Raw genomic sequence first — 6,999 nt, 5'->3', positions numbered from 1 at the left:
ATTTCTTATTCTATCTTATTTACTTAACATTTCTTTCAGTGAGCACTTTCGTTATTTCAAGTTACATGTGCTACATTTCCATTTTTTCAGGGATGGTACTATTTCAGGGTTGTTTATTCATTTTCTTGCTTGTTACTTATTCTTTCTTGCTTCTTTCTTTCTTTTCGGTGAGCACTATCCGTTTACTCGAGTCTCGTGTGCTTTACATTGTACTTATTTTGGCTTAGCTTCTAACAGATTATAGACTATTATTTACATTTACAATCTTATTTCTATTTGTACTTTCTACTAACATAAATTAAATATTTACTTAGTAGAACTTAGATTAGACATATTCTTAATTACTATTCTGAATTCTTAATACTAAATTGGTATATTTACTAAAATATACTACTAGTATTTTTACTAACCTATATAATTTTATTTTCCTACTTCTATTTTTACTATTTAAGAATACATCAATTTCTAGCCTATTTTTATTGTACATTTTTATCCTTTCTTTTACAGGTCGAGACTTCTTAGACGGAACCGTGCCCGCTGCCACCGCGCTTGCAGGTACCACCTCAGCAATATGCAACTGCCGAGCGAGCTATTTCGTCCCACCTTTTCCGGACAGGGCAGTCACTGCTGAAGGCGTTGTGAGCAGTTTCGCCCAGTTTCGCCTTCACACAGTTCCTGCATCCAGGTGGGACTCCAGTAGCCCACTCTTGGCACTTTGCCCTTAGGTGGGGACCGCCGCAGTGGCTGCACACATCCGTGTCCTCTTTACAATATCGCTTGGAGTGCCCGTAGCCGAGGCACCTCGAGCATTGGACCAGTGGAGTCTGGTCCTCTGCCCTGACTCTCTGGAGGTCTATGTGAACTGCTCCGAGGGTTGTGACCCTACTCCAGAGAGCAGGCGAGGTGCTGACGACTACGTGCTCCGTCAGCGGATTTCTGGTCTTTTTTCTGTATTTTACTTCTACCCTGTCTTCATCGCCTTTGAGGTCTTTAAACAGGTCCCGATTCTGGTTCCTGAGGGCCCTTTGGATGTCATCATCCGAATTAATTGCCAGGACTCCCTTCAGGACCAGAAGCGGGTCCCTATTTTTAACCTCCTCTACCAAGAGCCCCTTTCCTTCTTTTTGAAGCTTTTGCTTCACCTTTTCCCTTTCTTCTATAGTGCCGAACCCCATAATAACTTTTTGGTCTTTGGCCTTTCTCACTCTTTCCACCCTGACCCAGCCTTCCTTTGCATTCACTGTTTTTCTAATTTTTCCGAGGACCTCTTCGCCGGTGTCCATTACGTTGGAGGAGGTCACCACCACCGAATGAAGAGCCTTCTGGGTTGTTCGGGTCGGAGGGGCCGCCGCAGTGACTCCCGCGTAGCTCCTGACGGCGGCGACTTCCTCTCGACATCCCTTCAACTGATCTTGAAGCGCTCTTACGTTGTTGGTGTTCTCCTTTAGCAGCAGCGAGTGCTCCTCCAACTTCTTTCCCAGCGGTCCTGCTTCTTCGCTTTGGTTTGCCCTAATGGTGGGTTTTTCAGCTTCGGCCTTCTTGAGACCCTTTATGGCCTCCATGTGTTCCCTGATCAGGGCGTTGTGCTCCTCCAACTTCCTGATCAATAGGGTGTGCTGTGTGGTGTTTGCTTGGGGGGCCGGGGTGGAATCTGTCGGTACGCTGACCTTAGCCTTCAGCTCATCCAGTTCGTCTTGTTTAATGAGGTTATCCTCTTCTCCCTCCCTCACAAGCTCATAGAGCCTTTGTATGGCTTGGAGAATACCCTCTTTGAGTTCTGTCTTTAGGTTCCTGGAGAGGCCGATAAGCTTGGTCGCCGACATCTTGGCGGACCTGGCTTCTTGTGCCCTATTCACACTCTTTCCGCAGGCGTTTGCTCCTTTGGAGGTGACTCCGGCTTCTTCGGTATCGACGTCGGGGCGGCCGCTGTCTTGGGGCTGATCAGGGTCCTGCTCAGACCCGGAAGGGCCCTGCCTATCTCCCATTCGTCGATGCTCTTGCGGACCGTTGACTTTACCGGCTTTGTTGTGGGTTCGGCACTCGTGCTCTTTCTTGGAGGTGTGCGAGAGGTAAACATGTTGGAGGTTGCGTCGGTATATAAAATATAAAATTGTAAAAGTTGTATAAGGGCTTAACTATACTAAACTAACTATAATCTAACTATAACCTAATATAATAATGTGCCAGATCGCCTGGTTTGTACTATGGGACGCAGCCCACAAATCTTAATATTAATTTTCCAAAAAAATTTTTGGAGTCCTAAAAGTCGAGGATCCGGCCGTCGATGGCTTCTCGTGACTCGTCCTCTCCTCCTCTTTAAAAAGAGCCCAAACACGGGTGGGCTGGGTCAAAGGGATTAAAAGTTAAAAAAGTGGGAATTTTTGGGAAGGGAAGGGAATTGTGTCGGGCCCAATCGTTAGAGCAGTTGATGCTCTTTCAAATGAACCCAAACACAGGGGTATTAGGTCAAGGGGTATAGGAGTTAGGAAGAGGGGGGGTGAAGTACAATTTTTTGGGGGGGGAGAGGAAAACTGTTGGGCCCAATCGCTAGAGCTCGTCGCGCCCTTTGCGATGAACCCAAACACGGGGGTGCTGGGATTAGGGGTTAGGGAGTTAGGGTGAGGGGGGGTGAGGTAAATTTTTTGCGGGGGAGGAGGGGGAGGGGGGGAAGGTTTCGTGGGGAGGCTATTGGTGAAGTAAAAAAATTTTTTGTGATTGGGAGGGTGGATGAGGGGGTTGGTTAGTAGTTGGCGTCCTACTGTTTATATTATATGTATATATATACTATTTGAGTCTACTTTGTTATTGTAAAATTAAATTTTTATAATTTTTATATGTATAAAATTTGTCTGTCTGTCTGTTGTTGTCAATAATATGTAATGTCAAAATTATAATAATATAGTTAATTATAAATATTTAAATAAGTATATAAATATATGCTGTATTTTTATCTATTTAATTTATATAAGATTTTGGAATAATATTTAATATATATTTTAATTAATAAATATTTCTGTTACAGATTTGGACGCCCACGTGGTCTTAAGCGGAGTGAGTAACCCGCGATGCCAAGTACCAGCCGCCGAACGCGACGACGGCGACAGCGGGGGAAGGGTTGGAGGACGAGTCGACTTGCCAGCAACTCCGGACTCCTATGGTAAGGTGTGGCTCCTCTGTCAATTATTAATTCTAAACAAGGAGAAACTTTGTTTCTCTAATTTATTTATACTAAAAATTTTTATTTATTATTTATTAAAGACCTTTATCATTTATATTTTCTAATTTAAACAAATTTTTATTATTGATTTACTACAATTTAATATTTTCGAATTTAAATTTTTTAAAAATATAATATAATTTTTGTTGTGGACAGTCACTGACGCCGCACCTTTACCCCGTACGTCACAGCGGTCCAGGCACTCTCCCACCGACTGGCTGTTTTGCTGAATATAAAAATTTTTAAGATAATGTCACTTATCTTATTATTAAAAATTTTTGTTACTATGGAAAGTATTTTATTTATTTTAATTTAAGGGATTTGTTAATTAAATGTGTTTTACTATTTATTTCTTCTGTTAAAAAGATGTTTTAAGTACTTAATAAAATGTTACAAAAACAGTCGATGCGACAAGACCCTCGACTTGTTTACGAGTTTCGTCTTCAGAGTAAGTGAGCGGCGGTTTGTGTCCCGATTTTTATGAAAACCTAAATATTTCCCTTGTTTATAAATATTTTTAAACGGGGTTTTCACCTACGGTTAGCCAAGTAAATTCCCTATATATTGCAAATTTTTCCGGGGGACCTCACCGCTTTACTTTAAAAGCTGTAGGCCTCCGAAGTCAGACGATGTATTCCCAAAAATGGAAAAAGTCGAATAACTCTGTCAAATTTTTAAAAATGTAAATTATTTATTTTGTCAAATTTAATAGTATGGAGTCACCGACCCTATAGTGAATACTCTATACATCTAGGTATCCTAGTTTGTCTGTAATTTTAATTAATCACTTTTTGGTCAAAATTGGTTTTTAATTTATATTGTCGAAAATACTGTTTAGAAAATTCTGAAATTTTAGTCTAATCTAGGGAACACTACTGGCTATCAAAATAAATTTTTAAAACTATATGTCGCCGCTCTAGTTTTTGCGCCGCACGCGGTTTTGTCCAGAAAAATGGTGTTTTGGTTACCTTTTTGGTTTTTCCGGCTTAAATAACTAATAACTACACAATTTAAAAATATGAAAAAATTACTAAAGCTACACTAGAGTCTCTACTATGTGTTTGAAATGTTTTTAGAATTTTTTACACACTTAAAGTCACTTATTTTATTGTTTGAAGTTTGTACACTTTGTTCGTCACTGAAAATTTCCTTATTTTCTTAATAACTTTTCTATTTATAATCCGATTTTCAAATTTTTTTCACCAACGTGTTCCTGACACTTCCGCGCAACTTTTGGTATATCACTTTTGAATTTTGGAGCACTTTTTACCACTTTTTAGATTTTTCTCGACTTAGAATTGTCGGAGCGGGTGCGGAGCGGTCTTGAACGACTTGGGACGCGTGCGTGCGCTTCGGAGCGTGAAACGCGACTGGTTAGGTTAGGTTAGGTTAGTTTAGGTTAGGTTAGGTTAGGTTAGGTTAGGTTAGGTTAGGTTAGGTTAGGTTAGGTTAGGTTAGGTTAGGTTAGGTTAGGTTAGGTTAGGTTAGGTTAGGTTAGGTTAGGTTAGGTTAGCCCGGACGAAGCCGGGAGAGGCAAGCGCTGCGGGGTCTTGGTAGTTAAACGGTTCCCACGTCCCCCGCGATAGCGCAGAAAGAGGACATCGGGGGGTTTTAGTGGGTAAGAATCCCACATGCCCCGGTCGCGTCCCCCACGCGGCCGGAAGTCTTACGAAGATTTCCCCCCGTCAACAAAAAAAAAAAAAAAAAAGGTTAGGTTAGGTTAGGTTAGGTTAGGTTAGGTTAGGTTAGGTTAGGTTAGGTTAGGTTAGGTTAGGTTAGGTTAGGTTAGGTTAGGTTAGGTTGGGGGCGATACCGGTTCCTCCACGTTGGTGCCCCTGGGCAACGTCTGGGTGCGCCGCCCCGCTCTTTACACGGGGTGAGGTACTCAGACGGCTGAACACCGGTCTTTCTCTGTCTTTCCTTCTTTATATAGTTTACTCTTCTTTTGTTTTATTTATTATATATATTCTATCTTTCATCGTCTTTTCTTCACTATCTTTCTTTTATGTTTATTCTAATGCGTGACGTATGTATGTGGATGGGCAGGCTTCTACGGCCCCTAATCCCCGGAGTGTGGTGCCCGTCCTTGGGATGGATGGCGAGCGGGTGGCTCGTCCCGAGGGCACTAGGTTCGGCCCTACCTTAAAGGGTCACTAATTATGATGGCGAATGTAAATAAAAAACTACCCCAGGAGGGTCCCAGCCTTGTTGAGGCTGGGGAATCCCTCACCGGCACGCCGGTCTGCCCCGCGTATTCTGGGGGGGGCAACAAACGCCAAGGGGGTCCTTCCTCAAAGGACCTCCAAAGACGAGGTGCAGTGGGCACGAACGACCATGGCTTGATTAAAGGAACTGATGCATGCGATAAGGTGCTTGTCGTTAGATTGGAGCGAGACGTAGTGGGTACGTCGAGGACGTCGCGGTCCAGTGCGCGAGAGTCCTCCGTACCCAGGAGCGAGACGAGCGTGAGGAGTGTGGCACGCAGCGCTCGCTCGACGAGCGGCCAGGGAGGCTCGGACACGGATCCGGAATCTATGGAGACGTGTTCCGAGCTCGATATCCCTGCTCCGGCCCGTAAGCGGCCGTTGAGGCTTTCGTCAGGAGGCAGCTCGTCGGGCCAAAGCCCGAAAGTGGCGGCCACCACTTCGGCCAAGCGTGGCAGAGGACGACCCCCAACAACGGGGATGTACGTCGGACTCGCCAAAGCAAAAGAGGAGCTGAACCGCCAGAAACGAGAGGCGTTTCTACTTGAAACGGAGGAGGAGGTGATGAGGCGGGCAAAAAGGGTTGAGGTAGCAATACCTTCCCTCGATTCCATGCCGGCCTCATCCCTCAATAAAGAGATGGATCAGGCGCTCGAAGCCATCCTAGAAGTCGCCCGGAAATCCGGAAACTTGAAGGGCGGCTGCATTCGGGCCCTGAAAACGTCTGCTGAGCTGTTGCGGAGCGCCAAGAACGTCCTTCTGGAGAGAGGCGCAAACGAGGAAGTTCAGATCCTGCGTACTCGCCTAAAGGAGGAGCAGGAGAAGAACTCCCGTCTCCAGAGAGAACTTGAGGCGCTGAGGGAGGGGCAAGCCCGTTTAAGGGCCGATATGGACCAGCTGGCCATGGCCCCCCCCCCTCGAGAGCAGAGAGAACAGCTGCTGGAGGAGCTTCGCGCCAAAATGATGCTCGATTTGGGGAGTTTGATGGACGCGAAGCTCCAGACCATAGAGGACAGGCTCTTGCCGGAGAGACGTCTGCGGCCGCCCTTAGCCTCCGACAAGGCTCCATTAGCAGCGTCGGAGGTTGTGGCAGAGCCCGAACGCCGCGCAGACCGGCAAACTGAAAGGAAGAAGGGAGGAGCGACAAAGAAGGCTCCGCAGAAGACGGTGGCAGCTGCCCCGCGCTTCTTGCCTCCGCCGCCTCCGTCCATGTCTGAAAAATGGACGGAGGTTGTGAAAAAGAAGAAGGCCCCGAGTGCTGGTGCTGGTCCGGTTGCCGTTCCCAGAGGGGGACAGAGCAACGGTCGGACCGCACCCAAGCCCAAAGCCCCACAGGCTCAAACGGGGCAACAGAAGCGGAAGAGGCGTGGGAAAAAGCGGAAGCGGACACTCAAGCCACAGAAGACGCCGGCGGTAGTGTTAACATTGCCAAGAGACAGTGCCAGGACGTATGAGGACGTCCTAAAGACAGCGCGGGCGGGACTCAACCTAGCTGAACTAGGTCTGCAAATGGGTCTCGTCTGCAAAAAGACGGTAACGGGGGCCCGTATGTTTGAGCTCCCGGAGGGCGCAGGTGAG

Source organism: Danaus plexippus, unplaced genomic scaffold, assembly GCF_018135715.1.
Source record: "Danaus plexippus unplaced genomic scaffold, MEX_DaPlex mxdp_45, whole genome shotgun sequence".
Classification (NCBI taxonomy): Eukaryota; Metazoa; Arthropoda; class Insecta; order Lepidoptera; family Nymphalidae; genus Danaus; species Danaus plexippus.
Note: the sequence above shows the minus strand (reverse complement) of the source record.